The sequence below is a fragment of the Paramormyrops kingsleyae genome, chromosome 17 (assembly GCF_048594095.1).
Source record: "Paramormyrops kingsleyae isolate MSU_618 chromosome 17, PKINGS_0.4, whole genome shotgun sequence".
In the NCBI taxonomy this organism is placed as follows: domain Eukaryota; kingdom Metazoa; phylum Chordata; class Actinopteri; order Osteoglossiformes; family Mormyridae; genus Paramormyrops; species Paramormyrops kingsleyae.
In genome coordinates, this window is record NC_132813.1 from 15,674,476 (window position 1) to 15,691,757 (window position 17,282).

At 46.2% G+C, this 17,282-nt stretch overlaps 1 long non-coding RNA gene across 2 annotated transcripts in view; it reads right to left on the reverse strand.

Moving 5' to 3' along the window:
- Positions 1 to 17,282, reverse strand: part of LOC111847186 (uncharacterized) — a 65,229-nt gene that overhangs the window by 38,578 nt on the left and 9,369 nt on the right. The gene's annotated exons all lie outside the window — the stretch shown is intronic.

Consider the following 17,282-nt stretch of genomic DNA (forward strand, 5'->3'; position numbering starts at 1 on the left):
AAACTACTAACCAGCACAAAACCCAGGAAACCGGCACAAGCCTGATAACTGCAGGCAAATGTGTGAAGAAGAATGCGTCTCGGACCTCAGATGGAAGGGGGGGGGGGGGTTAGGGGGAGCCCGGGACGTTAACATGCGAAAGGTGAGATGAGGACAGACATCAGTGCTGAGCATAACCACGGCCGTGTTTTTCTAAGACAACTGCGGCGTACAGAAAAGAAAGATTACTTCCTCTTGGCCAACAAAGTGAAAATTAAATCCTAACAATGGCCAGCGTTCTCCAGCAGGCTTGCAGCAGCCCGTCACGTCTGCGGGAAATTTTCTTAGAGGGTGTGGTGTTTGTTTTATGGTGATACGCGGTACGTATCCACCTGCTTCGGGGAACATTCGGTTTATCGGAGCTGTGTCTAACTCATAACGGTCAGCATTCCTCTTAAGTGAGTAAAACCTTTGTTTGTTGATGTTGGGACGAGGGAGTGTATCACACTATTACTCTCCTGACTTATGTTGGTCTAAAATGGCACAACCTTCTGCAGCTCTCTGCTTCCATCCACCATGAGCCCCTGAGGGTGACATTCACGCTGTCCCCTGTACGCTGCCCACTTTTGTGCCTCTTGTCCCACTGGGGATAATTCCAGCTTAATGTAAAATCTATGACTTCACTAACATGGCATTTTTCCCCCAGTGGACATATATACACATTACATATGTTTGTTGGCAAGTTTCTTACATTCCACAGAGAGGGAAATATGATTTGATGAAGTCAAGCAGATAGATGGAAAAGTCTGGCCTAGTTCAAAACACTTCCCATTGGGCGTATTGTATTGCACAGGGTCACGGTTTGGGAATAAGGAAATTCCCACTGCATAAAACCCCCGTCACCTTCAGTTACGCCTCAAGTCACTGGTTTAGAACTCCTCTGCAATGATGAGTGGTGGGGATCCAGGTCTCAGACTGTTTTGTATCTACGGAGCACGCTCATCTGGAACGTACCAAGACGCTATCGTGTAACCAGGACGCCAAAGATCTCCATGTTCCTCAGTATTCTCTGATTGGCTCAGCCAGCCATTAAGGGTGAGGTGCGTCAAGGCCTTTGGCAGTGACGAACAAGGAGAATAGTGTGCTATAGTTTCCCAGAGCATTTATGCCACACACCCTAAAACATAACTTCCCAGTCCTTGAGAGCTGATGAAATGTCTGTACGTTGCATGCTAATAAATGATAGGAGAAGGAGAGCCAGCAGTCAAGGAGTCTGGCTATGATTGGTTAACTCCTGTGCGAGGCACTTTGAAGACAAAACGAATGGTCACAAAGCTTTTTATGACAAGGCATGCAAACTGTCACTTAATTGTGAACAGATTTGCCGTGTCGAGGCTTGAGTACTGTTGAAAACGTGGCCCTTTTCACAGCTGCATGCAACGGAGTGCCCAACCTATTTGGCCAAGCAGGAAACAGCCCCTCCCAATGCACCTTTATTTACTACACACCTCTGCATTGGCCCCAAGACCTGTTGGAGCCAAATGATGCTAACGCTAATGACCTAACGCATAATGCTAATGCTAATAAGGTCATGGCTCTCCACTTCACTTCAGAAGACTTGCCTTAGGACTGAATTTGATTAAACACATAATAAATACATTTTTTTCTTGTAACATCCCCTTCACTCAATAAGAGGACTGGAAAATCCAGCATCGGCCGGTCTGGCTTCAGCCTTTTGTTATGTCAGGAACGTCTCCAAATCTACCACTGTAGCCATAGCTGGCACAGATACAAAAACACGGTCACCGTGGACCCCATGGTGCTGTACGGTGCACACTTCAGGGCTCACTGGAAACTGCCACTCGTAAAGGTTCAGAAAAGAAAAAAAATATATTAATTACAGCTCTCCGGGTTAGGTGGGGACAAAATCTCAGTGTAAGGAAAACAAAAGTCTGAGAGATCCTCGCAATCCAACAAAGTTGACAGAGTCAAGAAAGGAATCTGGTTTAAAAAGCATCAGACTGCTCGTCATTCTGGTTCAGAGGTACTGCTGTCACGCTGATGTACCTCCACACCACGCATAACCCTCTGAACGTGCTCTCAGGTCCGAGAGACCAGGAGATGCTGAACTCTGGAAGGGCCTTGAAAATGAATCAGCCTCAAACCCTGGGCTGTTCCAGGCCCCCCTTGACCTCCCCCAGTCTAGGAACTGTCCAAGGTGGAGAGTCCGCTTAGTCCAAAAAATAAAAAGCAGGAAAACAGATGGAAATTATTGGGTCACCTCTCCAAAACAATAAAAGTTCAGGTGGTTGGATAATTCTAGAGTAACAGATCCAGCGAGATGTTTTTTTTTCCTCTGACAGCACGTGTGTGAATAGAAAAGACGTGACACACATCATTTGTGACAAAATAATTTTAGCACCATCATTCTATTAATTCCCCACACAGACATCAATGCTTTAGAAAGGAAAACGACACGGTAGCTTGTCCAATCGGAGACAGGACCAGAGACGGAATGCGTCCCTTCACGCCGCACCAACGAAATGCAGAGAGGCATCAGCTAATTCGAGGGGGGGGGGGGGGGGGAACCATCGCCAAAACATTGACACTTATTCAGTCTATTGGCAACTGCAGAGAAGCTGTTTGGCTTCAGATGCCTGATGAGTCTCCGCCTGCAGGGGGAGCTCTCTCCTGAAGCTGACGGCCTGCATTGAAGCTGAGTGACAGAGCGTTGCCATCTCACAGCAGTGACCTGGAATTCGCAAAGTAGCGGGAGAAAGGCCTGCGGGAGGAACCAGGCGGAACGGATGGGCGCCAAGACAAACCCATGAGACGCCTGGGGGGGACCTGATTTCTTTAGAGCTATTATAACTCAGCCGAGACAGAGCAGTGCTGTGATGTAGGGGCTCAGATATGAGGCCTAATGAAACAAAGGAGCTAGCATTAACATGTAACACTGTTTAGGCTCTGATAGGTCATCTTCTGAAATGAGGACAAATTACAATAATCTTCAGGCTTGATTAAAGGAAATACTGAAATGAAAACCGTTTGAGAATTCATCCTGAAGTGAAATGGAATTCCTGTGTATAGAACGATCACATTTAATTTTCTTGTTAGACATAGTGACAAATTTTCCCAAAACCTGCACAAACAACTAGATGTAGAACATGGAGGATTTTGTTGCCAAAGACCGGACCATAAAAATGACTCCCAGCTGGATAGTATCATTTCATAAGCACAAGTAAGTGAAAGAACCTTTTTAATTTGGAGGTCACTTTGGCAACAACAGATACTAGTGATGACATCAGTGATTCCTGACGTCTCCTAGTCAGATGCTGGGATTAAGCAAAGGAACATTCTGTTGGATCTTAGGCCTGGCGTCCCCAGGCAAACCTGACAGCAAGACAGGCATCTGTGTTTCGGAGGGTCAGCTCTTGACAAAATGGACCTGAAGCATTCTAACTATGTCATTGATGTGATAAATTCACATGCTTTCAGGGGAACAAGGATAATCAGATTATTTAGCTGTGAATCCGACCCTGAGGATGTCAGCCGTTACTGAACCCCTGTTCTTTTCTCTTATCACATGTGAACTAATACCTCTATTTAAAAAAAAAAATAGCTTTTGCTATGAGGCACTGTGGATGATTTTGATGGCATTCATTTCAATCCACGTGGCTCTCTTTCCATACTAAGGGAATACTTTATTGTCAGCGAATTCATGCCTCAAAGCTCATGCTCATACTCCTTATTAATCATTGTTATTCATCATTAGACAAACATCCATCTGTCTGTCTGCCGGTCACCAGCACCGGAGAGGGCTGTGGTATCACAGGAACAAGTTTGTCTAAATAGACAATTATACTAATTCAGACAAATGAAACTGATTATCGTAAAATAATCTGGTGATGAAGAAATTGACCATCACATCATTCAGCTGTTAGGAACTAAAGAAACACAATAAGAATGAGCGGTGGAAGGACCCGTGAGAATTCCTCTCGGTCATTTTTATTTCGGCACCCCTGAGCGGTGCTGTAACTCAAGTACGACTCCGTGTTCCTCAGGGTACATGATTTCAAGAGTAACTAGAGTGTCTCTGTATGTCAAAAAATCATAGCCAATAAACTCAATGTAAGAAAGGGCTCGTGTGTCCTGCCTTTGACACAGTACATTACTAGTTGGCCAGAATGGCAAAACTTTATAAATTCAATTGGCACATCACCAAGCCATGTGGAACAAGTCCCTCGCTCATACCCCAAACCCATCTACACACACTCTGTGTTTAACCCCAAACCCACCCCCAATCCATCTACACGCTGTGTGCTTCGTGTGGTCTTGGTTACTGGTGATGTCATTCTTCGACGAAGACTTTAAGTAGAGTGAAGCTCCCAAACTCACACCCAGCAGGCAAACTTCTCTTTAAACAACAATAAATGATAACCGGACCATTCTGGTTGTTGATGACGCCTGAATGGCTTAGAACGAGGTTTAGGGATGTATATGGCGTGGTTATGGTGAGATGGAATCATAGGAATGCAATTCACTCAGAGAAGATGAATGTTCATCTTTGCTCTTTGATAAAATTCCCATCTTGCTCTTTCCATTACAGGTCACTCTGGCTGGATATAATTGGTGCTTGATATGAACCATATTTCCATCAGGTCCATGGGTCTGAAGGAATGCAGTGTAATCATATTTTATGCATTTTATAATCTTTTATGTTGCCTCTCTTCCACAAGAGATTATTCCCCCACTTTCCACTGATTCCAGAATGAATAAAGTCCTGATTTTTCCACAGCCAGGAGACCTGCAGACAAATACGAGTACTGCTGCAGTGAAAGGTGTCCACGACAGCCTGGGGACCTCCAGGCCCCATATGAAGCACCAGTCAATCCAAAGGATTTTAAGGGTTGATCCAAAAGTCTTTGTGAAGGTCTCGTTATGGCCATAAGGCCCTTCGATTAGCATCCCTGCGTCCACCACGGGCAGAAACCCGAAGCCATGAAACAATTGCGTCAACATCTCTGCCGATGCTAAATGCAGGACTGCGCAGGAAAAGACATGTGCTGAGAGCAGATAGCCTCAGATGATATGGTTATCAACGTTTTCATTTTCGTTGCTTAGTTACCGTGAGGGAGCTGCTAGAGGTCACATTAGACATTGTGTATATCAGGGGTTACAGATGCACTGTTTCCTGTTTACCCTTATATTCAGGCTGCCTTTTTGTTGGTGATTTTACACCGTTGTGCACAGACCATTAAAGCAAAACCCGCCACAGAACAAAAACAGCTGCATACTTTACAAGAGCAATTCAGGTACAGAATCCTCGCAGTACTCGAACTTGCAACTCTCAGGTCAACACACCAACCTGTATGTCAAGTGTACGCTTCTCTGGTTATGAGCCACGTGTGGCCCTCATCCATGTACTTACCAGTGTACACATTTATACACACAGCTGGGTGTCAAGGTTTTAAACAAAGCAACAAATAAGCAACTGTCTGTAACGCAGGACCACAGCAGTCAGAGCGCAGCTGCACCGGCTGGCCCATTCGGGGACACACACCTGCACAGGCTGGTTCCGCTTGCAAGGACGCCGGCCCCAAGTGGGCCTAAATTTTTACGGTGTTGATGACTCTCCTGGAACCCGTCTCGGAGCGATGACCATCAAGGTAATTCCCCGGGCGGTCGTACGGCGAAAATCCCTCCTCAGCTACTGCCTCCAGGCAGCCGGATCGGCTTTTCAGATGGTGCGGAGATCACACTCATGTGGCGGCGCATTTCCACAGGCCAACCCACACTTCTCCTCTCCTCTCATTTACTGCGCGCTGGAGAGGCATGAAATTCCAGCCTGAGAATTTTTCCCACCATCTTAATTGGCCTGGATCGAGTGGACTATTTTTGTTTACGTCCAGGAAAGGCAACAGTCACTTTTAGGCCTTCAGAAAAACACCAGATAGATGTTCAAATTAATGTACTTAATGAACCACAACGTTCTTACATATTGTGCATGAACAAAACCAGAAATTCGGCCAAAAGAATCACACCATGCCTAAACCCCTGAGAAGGACACAAAGGCAGTGAGCTTGAGTTACACAACCCTAACAGTGACTGTAAGCTTCATCATGCTTCATGAGGAAGATCCCCTCCCTTCATAAAGCTTCCAGTCTGCTAGAAGGGCTGCCCAATGACCTAAGGGAGGCGCTTCCTTGTCTTGCTGTGTTAAAAAAAAAAATGTAGGGCAGCAATATGGATGACCGAAAACTGGAAATGCTCATTAGTTCCCATTCATAAATCTCTTCTTTCAAGGGATAAAGTTATTAATTTCATTAATGAAAAGCCAGCAGTGTAATCAGTGTGAAAATGCTAACATGTGTATGCGTTTGGTAACGTGCCGAACCATTTCGCAGACACGGGCCGCATGTAATTGCTCCATGGACTCTGATTGGACAATCTGCCGTGCCGCTGACGGTCTTGCTCTCAGGTGCTCTTATCCATCACCGTCTTCAGCATGGACGCTCCAGAACCAGGCTATGATTTCATACTCCTCTGTCATAATAAAATATACAAAATAAATCTGCTAATTTGATTCAACTTTTCTTTGCCTGTTTTTCTCCATTCCGGCTGAATGCGTGAAACTCAAATTGCTCGCATATGGGGTGCAGGACCCAGCCTCTAGGCCAGGGCAGGTTTTTCGACGACAGTGTCAGATCCGTCAGGCCGCTCAACTTCCCATAACTCGGCAGGATGCCGCCGGCCAGCGGGCCTCCAGCAACGATGTGAACACGGGTCGACGAGCTCTAGCTGCCATCAAGCATAAAAAGGAAATCCAACCCCTGTTGGTTGATATCTTTGTTGTCTGTACAGTGTGTTCATTCATGTGTAGGTAGCAAGCTGAGAATGTCCTAAACAAATCAATTTAAATATTCCAATGGCCTCCCATGGTGATTGGCCAACAACGTATGTCTGCCTGAGATGATGTAATTGGGCCTCAAGTGGCAGCTGCCCCTGGTTCCGTCATGTCCTGGTTCTGAAGGACATGTAAACCTCCCTCTGTACGTGTTTGAGATGCTTCCCTGCCTGATGTAACACCTTTCAGCCACGAATTGAGAGCGTCTTGTTGCCACACGTCTGTGATGTAGCTCCGAAAATATTTTGGACTGCGGCACCTCTCACTTAAATTGCTTATAAACTGCGGATAAATCACTTCTTCCCCCCCACTCTTTAGTGATGGATGGACCCTGAAGCCCCTGAGCCAACAGGCCGTGTTCAAGAGCTGTTTCTTGTCACTGAAAATCAGAAACATGCTTGTGGAGGGGGGGGGGGGGGGGGGTGTAGGGCAGGGGGCACCTATGAGGGTCTGGGCCAAGATTTTATGATCCCACACCAAGGTTGGGGGGGGGTCGCTGGAGACCAGGTGAAATGCTAGGCACAGACCTTCCTTGGACCCCCTTGGTAGGTCGAGGTAATGTCTTGCCAGAGCCCCTAGAGAGAAAAGTAAAGAGGTAGAATGACACCCCCAATTCAGGACCGAATCCCAGAACTTGAGGTGTTTGGTGGGGGGGGGGGGGGGTGTCCTCCAGGTAAGCAAGGCAAGACCGACGGCTCCTGCCATCTTGGAACACAGCTAGAGGGTGGATCACAGCCGCCCACAGCCCTCATGTGGTCAGATAATCAGGCCTGCCGGTCAGGGAATTTACATCATCCCCTCAAGATGGAAATTTGGGGGGGTTAATTCACTCAGAGAGGAAACATTCCAGTCCTGAGCAAAATCCTCACATCTCAAATCCAGAGCAATTTAGAAGTGCCAAGCCAAGTTTGCCAAGCCGGGCCCAAGGGGAGACAGAATGCGGCTAGACCTTGTGGTGATGGAGGATGAAGGAGCTACTCATTTTCAGCCTTAAATCCACACACAGCATTAAATGTGGTCGTCCCGAATGAATGCGATACCTACAAGAAAGCACACGCTCATGGAGTGTCACACAGCTCAGAAGCGGAGCATGTAAATGCTGCCTAAAGCCACTAACATCTCAAATAAAAAATCATCACCTGGAAACACCTGCAGGAAGACCCCAGTACTTCAAGGTGTTGGTTTTTCCACTGTTGTAAAAACAGGTACCGACACTAAATGACATCACAGTGCAAAGCGTGGAATTTTGTACTGGATTTTGAAAAATGGCTATAGTGTATTTCGTGGATGGGAAATGTGAGATTTTGATACCAACATAATATGTCATGCCATCCAGATCTTGCTGCATCTGTTCTTCCAATCAAAGTTGGGTCTATTCATTTGTCCACGCATCTGTTATTATTACTTTTTTTAAAAATTTTTTAGTTTTTTCAAGACGACAGTTTTTCAGAGGCAGGCTATTTATGTAACCAATCAAAAGGAAGGATTTTCAGATGTCACCCCAAAGTACTGAAGTACCAAAAAAGTACTAGTACTTTAGGTACTAGTACTCAACCGAAGTTAGTGGAAAAGGGAAAGTACCGCACCTGCCACCGGATAAACGGTCTTTGTCTCAGAGACTCACTGGGGAACACTCGTACAATGAGGGATTGTGCATGTGACGATTAATCTTTTACGTTGGTAAGCACCCATGATTGTGTTTTCAGTGAACCATTTCCCCCATAACAACATGAGGTTTCATGGGCCAGCACTGTTCCATCAATCCTGAAATATGTAGCGAAAATATGCACATAATTAGATGTTTTTCTGAACAACCATTCACTGTGTCTTCGTGAACAAAGATTAATGTCTACTGGGAACAAGCCTGAATGTTGAACTCAGCTCAGTATTTCCAATAGTGTTCTGGGATAAATTCGCTTTGAATCCATTTGGGAAAAAAATAAGAAGTCTGGAAGTTTGGTTATAATTTGTTGTAAAATAGTTTTTTTATACCCCTCATCTGACGAAAAAAGAATCTCACCAAGCCGGCCTGCTCTAACCTCCACCAACACTGTGCTCGCAGGTTCATACCCCAATAATTTCTGTACCTTAGACTGAAAAATTTACGCTTCCCCTACGGGAAGGGAAAAGGAAAGTTAGCATTTATTTCCATTTGAAAATCCTTAACATTCTTATTCACAGCCTGAAGAATAAAATAATTCAGCCCGTAACATAGAGAAAACCACTAAATAGTTAAAGCCGGACAATGTGTGGCTCTGTGGATTTGTGCTAGTGTCCAGGAGGTTACTGATTCAAATCATATGGCCGGCAGAGTAATCATATCGTTGTTTGATAAAGGCCCTTAGCCCCAAGAACCACTTCTGGGGGGGTTGGAAAAATGGCTGAGGCTGTGCTCCAATCTCACCTGTGTGTATCTCATAGGAAATCAATATAGGATGCAAGAAGAATCTATTTCATTGTACCCCGGGGTATCTGAGGAGAAAGGATACTATGGGTGTAACCATCCACCAAATCCACGATTTGTGTTTTTCGGGGGGCTGGGCAATTAGAAAAAATGAGGAAAAATTCTCTTAATGTTTTGTGCAATGCTGAAATCAGTGTGGCGATGATGTCGTCTGGGATGCGTCTGGGATGCGCTTGCATATCTGAAGTGCTGCCCGCCGGCTGCATCCTGCATGGCTTGGAGATTAATATGCGGACGTGGACCTTGGCCTACAATTGCGATTATGATCCACAAATAGTGGGAATAAAAGCAACAGCGAGCGCAGGACAGCTGCTCCAGACAGGAACATAAAGGCGGGGCAACCGCTTCCACAGCTGAAAGCGCGATTCTCAAACAGAAAGGCACTAATTTCCCAAAAATGTGATCAAATCTCTAACATCTTCAGTTTCCATGTGGTAGAAATTTGTGGAAAAAAAAGAATTCAATTAGATTACAGCCTCGAGTCAAAAACGCACATTTTATCAGGAAGAAAGTTACCGAGCCATTTGACAGAATACAGTTTGAAAGACGGAGGGAAAACAGCCACCCTGGTTTCTGTTAGCGATAATGAGCTTAACTATGTGCGGAGAGCTCAGTGATAATGGACACTCCGGTAAGTACCAAGGAGCAGCAGTACACCGATTTAATGGCACCACGGGCAGCTTGTGCAGAAAGCCACAACATGCCACGCTAGATGCCGGCCTTTGGGAACCAAAACTGGGCCATTCGAGCAGGCTGTCCCTGGCTTCACGAGTGAACTCACGGGCACCTTCGCAAAAGCCGTTCACTCCATTTTCTCGTAACGGATCTTCGGCTCTGGTGATTACTGGATAGGGGCCCCCAAGGCAGTCATGTGCCCTGCTGGGGAGATCTAAGCTCGGTCACCAACGTGCACATTTGAAACTTCTTGGTGGGGCGGGCGGTCACCATCCACACACTACTTTGGATTACAGCCCTACAGTATGTCCCCCCGGAATTGTGAAGACTCCCCCAGGAATGTTACTGCCTTATCACCAATCATCGGAGGTCACCTGGAAGGGGGGTGGAGACAGTCCTGAGCATGTCACTACCTGGGCAGGCCAGTAGGGGGTGCCATGCAGGCTCCAGAGTTGAATTTCAAAGCAAGTGAATAAGAGTGTCAAAACGGAGGCTGGCCATTCACACCAGTGGGTACACCAGCAGCGTGTTGGTTCGGATGCCGCAGGCGTCAGATCGTGGGTTTGTGACTGATTTATATGAGCACTCAGACAAGCACTGCTCCCTCTACAGCAGCGGTAACCCATCTGTGACAGCCCAACTATAAATCATTGTGTTTATAACTCTAATATTGTTTTTTTGGGAGCTAAAAATGTATCTCCTAACCAACTTTTATGTGACAATTTGCATGTCATGAGCTCCCAGCCCCCTGGGAACCACCAGCTGAGATACAAAATCGATTTCCGTTATTTTGTAGAAGCCAAAACAGCTTTTGTGTTAAACAGAAATAAAATCATTAAAGCCTCAAATCGCGCTGTATACTGGGTTACAAAAGAGAACAACTGAATTGCTTGAATGCTTTTACAACTTTTGTTAATACAAAACTGCAGACTGTTTTATTACATTGAAAATAGAAGGTTTAAAGTGCCTTTATTGGAAGGAGGAAAGCTGTATGGGTATACATTCCTGAATTCAGTTGTATAAATAAATCCAATAAAAACGACTGATTATGGTGTTTATGTACTTAACATCTCACATTCCGACTTTAGCAGCGTTGATATCACTCACTCCCTAATAAATCTAAGCAGAATTGGTTATTAAAAGTTTAATTAGTTGTGAATGTTTTATCTGCATGAGAATGATTACGAGGGTAATCCGTTCCATTGGACTGGTAGATTACAGTGTGGATCATCCCAGGTCAGCCCGCTTTCGTCTTATTGGCTCCTGTGGATCCCGTAATCCCACCCTGAGAGTCGAACCCGGGACCTCGGGCCTCACTGACCGAAGCAGAAACAGGTCAGAGGAAAAGCAACATGCATTACAAGAAAAAAAACAGCCTCGCCCCTAAAGTCTGATGGAAGATCATGCTTCCCGTTAGACTCCCTATTTCTCAAAATTATAAATTACATGGCGAATTAGCGAGCTAACACCGGAGACAGCCAGCAAGACTGACCTACAGGCCTTTTCTATGGCGGTTCGTGAGCATCGGGGTGGGAAGGGTATCCAAGTAACGAGCTGTATAGAAGGAATGCCAAAGGGACATCAACACGCTGACACGAGACGGATCACACACCCCCCCCCAGACGGGGAGACCATCGGGGCTCCCACTCCGCAATCGAGTCTAACACTTCCCAGGATTGGCGCGCAGCCACCACGGGTCGAGGCTCTTCTAATAATACCGAGAGTGCGAGGCAGTGCGAGGCAGTGCGAGACGGTGATGTCATGGCTGGGTCTCGTGGTGGGCCAGAGCCGCTGCGCCGAAACAATAAACTTCACCTTGTCATGACCTTAAATGAACAAAAAAAACCATGCGGTAACGTTTGTCCTCAATCGTACAGGAACGCCGCATGAAGGACAAGATGAACGTGAGAGCAGAGCCATCATGAAATTCATGTGGAAAGTATCACATGAAGTAAAGTGAAAAACATCTTGGCAGTTTTCGGAGCGTTTTCTGGGGACCATTCTACAGTTTCCAATGTTGAAATAAATTTAACCCAGCAATCGTAATTAAAACTGTGTGTAAACATGAAAGGATGTCACAAGCTATTAAAAACTTAAGCGAGATATGGACATGACATCACTAAAAAAATGTTTCTTATCAAGGTCCAAATTATACGGTAAATTCATATTTCTACCTGGCTGAGAGCAGTAGAGTTTTGTAAACAGACTGCGTTTCGCCATCGCAGGCATCAAAATGTAGGGATGAACTCCTGTTACAACTCGAGACGAAAGAAGTGCTTTTATCCCCAATTACATCTCTACCCTCTAAAGTCACAAGGAAATCACACAAGAAAAACATAGCTGTCTCATCCACTCATCCAACAGGCTGCAAGTTAATCTGACGAACCGCGAAGTGGATTTGGAGTCTGCTGGCGGCACTAATGTGGTGCAGGCCAGTCGCAGCCCGAAACCACTGACCGCTCACCCCCCCGACGTATTTACGGCAGCCCGACACAGCCAACTGCCTGCGACCCAGGTATGCTCGCCGGTTTGGCGCTGAGCCGGGAGGAGGGCCGAGCCAGAGGCCATGGAAAGAGCAGCGGTGTCCCCGTGTCCTGCAGGCAGATGTTTTGTGAATCCAGTCTCTCCTCAGAACAGCATCAGACTGGTGTTTCTGTTCTGGTTCCAGCTTGTGATTTATCAGAACCAGGAGTACCTCGCTACACTGTCTATTAAGCAGCCCCACTCTTTGTTTTGAGGGAAAGTGTTTCAATAATACATGGAAGCCTCCAGCCGGAGGTAGCAGCTTTCTGTAAAGGCGGCGGGCAGAGCCTGCAAATCACGGCAGCATGTCGTTCCAGTGCAGTTTCCATAAATTGGAACTTCATTTCACCAGTATCAGTGCCTTGCATAATGCCAAGTTTCACTGACACACAATATCGATACATATAAATCAGTGTTTCCTATGCAAACTCAATACACAAATACAAATCAAGAACTTGCAAAGTCTGCTAGCAGTCAGCATGGCCTGAGGCTGGACCTCACTGGCTCACACCTACCCAGCCGTCTGGAAAGCCCAGCCCGGATTAAGGGTATCAAGTGCCTCTGGGCAACAGCATCTCAAGGGCCCACCAATACATTTTATGGAAAAATTAGCAACTCCTGGCATATTTTGCAAGGTAACCATATTTCTATGCTTTATTTTATGTTTTCTTTTTGCACACCCACTAAGTTGCTGATGTCTGTCCATCTTGATTCAAAATAGCTGACTAACAGACAGTTGCTGGGGGCGGCAGGTGGGTAAAACACACCAGAACACACCAGACAGCACAAATCCTTGGGTGCTCCACCCCATATCCATTCGGGTTTACAGAACCAGACCTCTATCACACACCCGCTTCTCAGCTGATAGACAGGACCCAAAAGATAGGTCATTCTTAAGCATGTTGTTTCCACATAGTACATCAAGGTTCCAGTTATCAAACATCACTTCACTAACATACATTTTAACATGCATGCATTATTTTCAGATTCAGAACGAGCAGTTTGAGTTTATTTTTTCACTTTAAGGGTGAGACGGCAGGAAAGTTCCCTAAATGTTACACCACCTGCTGGGCCCGTGTGGCCTAATGTCCCCTGACCAACCCACTAGCGAGAAAACAATGCGATGTAGTGCTAAGACTGTTTCACCAGGGTACGTCTGCGTGAATTCCAGCCTTCCATGAACACAAAGACCTGCTTTACGACAGTGATTGCCCTTGTATATCACTGCAGATATGATGAGTGGACCTGACAAACCTCTAAATTTTAAAACAAAGACGTTAATATGTTATTTATGGTCTCATGCTAATGAATACGTTTCCATTATGATGTCAGCACGTCTAATAAACATAATGACATCAACCAAGGTCATTGTGCCCATTAACTGACATCGTAAATCATTTGTAAAAATACAGTAAATCCAGCAATAAACATCAAGAAGCAAAATATGTTTCCAAGAGCCGTGCTGTTTGTCCGTGCTCCATGTTTACAGAGAGCGTTACGTTTGCACAGTCATTCTCAGGCACACGTTTACAAGCATGAATTTGTAAAAGTCCGAAGTGTACAACTATTTTGAAAAGCCCTTCTTTAGAAGTCGGTTTTATTGGCTCATCTGGCACCGGTGCTTTCGTGCGGGCTGCACTTCGTTGATTTCTCATTAAACGTGACCATCAGCGCCGTTGGAAACGGAGTGCTGCACAACAAATGAAAGCTATCCGCGGAGATAGCGCCGGTTACCGCTGCTGGCAAGCTGACACCTTGGTCGGCCGTGTGGCACAGACAGCCGTGTACAGAAATGCGCCGCAAAACTCACGCGCTTCCCAAACCTTTCTGCTCGGCCGTCCAAACAACAATCACCATTCTTCAGAGCACCATATTAACAGTCTATCGGGAAGGTTTGTCTGTTTTTGTCCTTCTCTTGGTACTTCAAACCTTTCAGTACACCCTTTATGCCTTTTTGATTCACTTGTTGGAAAAACCTTTTTTTAGGCTCAATAATATGTCTGTGGGACATTTCCAAGTAATATAATCCGTATAAATTCCTTTGGACAACATAGTTATGGAAAAGCCCCAAAAATTGTAATTACCTTGCAGGGTCGAAGCAAAGAAATGTTTTACATGCTGAGCACAGAGGTGCCTGGGACAGTTTAACCAGCAACAAGGTCTCCAAAATCCACAGGTTTCATTGATCAAATAGATCTGCCATTAGGTAATGCTGAACCCTTTCGAAACACTTTTTTAAACAGAGTAATTAAAACTTAAAGCTGGATATTCTAACAACTCTGAGAAAAAGGCTCCCCAGCTTCCCAAGCACGGCCCTGCCAAGGCCGCACCAATGGCACGCTGGACAGGCAGCCCCCAGGCAGGAAACAGGAAGTGGGAGGTGACATGTGACCTTGTCGATGGAGCCGGATAGTCGCACTCCTAGGCCTGGCCCGGCTCTCTGACACAGCTGAACGTTGGCACAAAAAATGACTAAGATCATTTAGTGGGGAATTAAAACAAGCAAGACACTCTCCTTGTTACACAGAGTCGGCCCCCTCCCCCCATTCCTGGCACCCATTTTAAAATGAAATAAATTCCAGTTTTAATGCATGAAACGCCAAGTGCAGCCAGCAGTTGACAGAATTCGAATTAGAACCAGATATGATTAACTGTAAAACTATAAAGCCAATGTCTCTCAAAAATGTGTCCTTATAAACCACTGCAGAACAACTGGCTCTCAAAAGATGGCAGATGCATCTCCGCAACCCCCCCACCCACCCCCCGGGAATAGGTATGCTGGGTCTAACGTTTCAGAAAGGCGCCCCGCCCCGCCCTCCCCAGCAGACAGACACACACACATACACGCACATTCTTCTCGTGAACAGCTGCGTTGGCTGGACAGCTGCACTTCCTGTGTGGAAATCCGAGCACGAAACATGTCTCTGACCCCCATCTGTCCTGTCCATCCTGCTGATCCAAAGACCCCCGACTCCGGGATATTTCCTTACACTATGGCTGGGGGTCCAGCATGGGTTCCTCCTCAGAACCAGGCAGGGAAATGCCGATCTAGGTTCTTGTCTCCCTGAAAGCCTGCAGACACTGGGGCAGCCCTCGCCCAAGGAGGCCGTCTGCTCAGTTGGCTTTCTGATGCCCCCAAGTTCCTCTTCTCTACACTCCGCTGAGACCCAAACCTTAAATTGGACTTCCTCGATGAAAAGTATTACACTGGATGGCTTATTCTGACAAGTTCTGCTGAATGTAAGAACATCTGGGTTTTACGTGCCTCCTGCCATGCCTCATTCCATGACTACTAGATTAGCCAGACCGGTCTGTATCTCCCCAAACCTCAGCATGCATCATGTGATTAGCGTGAAAGTGAGCCTGTCTCAGGAGAAGCACAGCAGGGCATGAGGCAGGGGACAGTCTGGATGGGATGACACTCAAACCTGTCACGACATGCTGCTGTTCACTGAAGAAGAAAAGCCACTGAATTGGCACCTTGACACCACTGTCCAAGAGTTAAGGAGGGACTTTCATGTCGAAGTCTCAAGCAGTCAGAAATGGCTCCACATCAGACTTTTCCAGAGCATGGGAACTGAAAGGTGACGTAGATGTCTTGGGCTGACTTAATTCAGAGGGAAGGGCAGTAAAATAACAGCGATTGGGACTTAATGACCCAAAAACACAACCTAACCTTGGCTGACACTTGAGTAATGTATACTTTCCCCCTGTGAGTGAGCTGAGTACATATATCAAATCCCTGACTGACGAACAGACCCACATTTTAGTCTCAATTGCCCATTTCAGACCAGCTCTCCAGAAGATGTTCTTTTAAGCAGAAATGAAACAAGCAACCCTGAAAATGACACCGAATTCCTCTCTTTACATTGTTTTCATGCCCCTAAACAGCCCATACACGTTTCGCCATGCCGTCCCATCACTATGGCTGTCTAAAGCAGATCCTGTTCCTCTTCCACCAAATATCATGAAGCAGAACAAGGGTGACGTTCCTGGAGCCCATACAGCCTGTCTGGCTGTCATCTCTGCTGGCTAAAAAGATGCTCCTCTCCGCAGAGCCGTGACCCAGGGACACACGTAACTCAACTAACTGAACGCTTTTCACAAAGATGCGCCGTCAGCTGTGTGTAGTGTTTTCCATGCCAGTAACCCCATTCCAGTGTGTGCCTGAATGACAGGGGAAAAGTCACAGAGGGATAATGATCCCAGTGGAAAAGTCCAGTTTGACTTGAAGAGTAAACACACTTCAAAGGCTCTAGAAAATGTGTGTTATTGGACCCCGGAAGCGGATCCCCTAACATCTGGGGGGCACGCCCACTCCTCTGGAATAACACCCCTCACCCCCTTCCTGTCCATTTCCCAGTCCGGACTACTCTGTGCCCCCTGACACCTCCTCAACTTACAGGTGTATTCTAGCCTTTTGAACTTTTGCCTCGTTTTTTTCTGTCGCTTCAGATGCTAGGAGACATAGCTCTCATAGAGACTACAGAGGCCAGGTGGTCAGACCCCGTCTGCACGGTCAGCCCTCACGCCAGAGCTGAGCAGAGATCCCAGTCAGACATCGCCATGCTGCGGGCCTTCAGTAAAATTCTGCAGTGGTAAAATACGCTCGACATTACAGCTGGCACGCATCACATAGAAGATAACAGCGACATGAATCACAGAGAATGCTTACTTTCACTTTGATGGAACCATAAATACACCTCTAACACGAAAATCTGACAAAAGACTAAT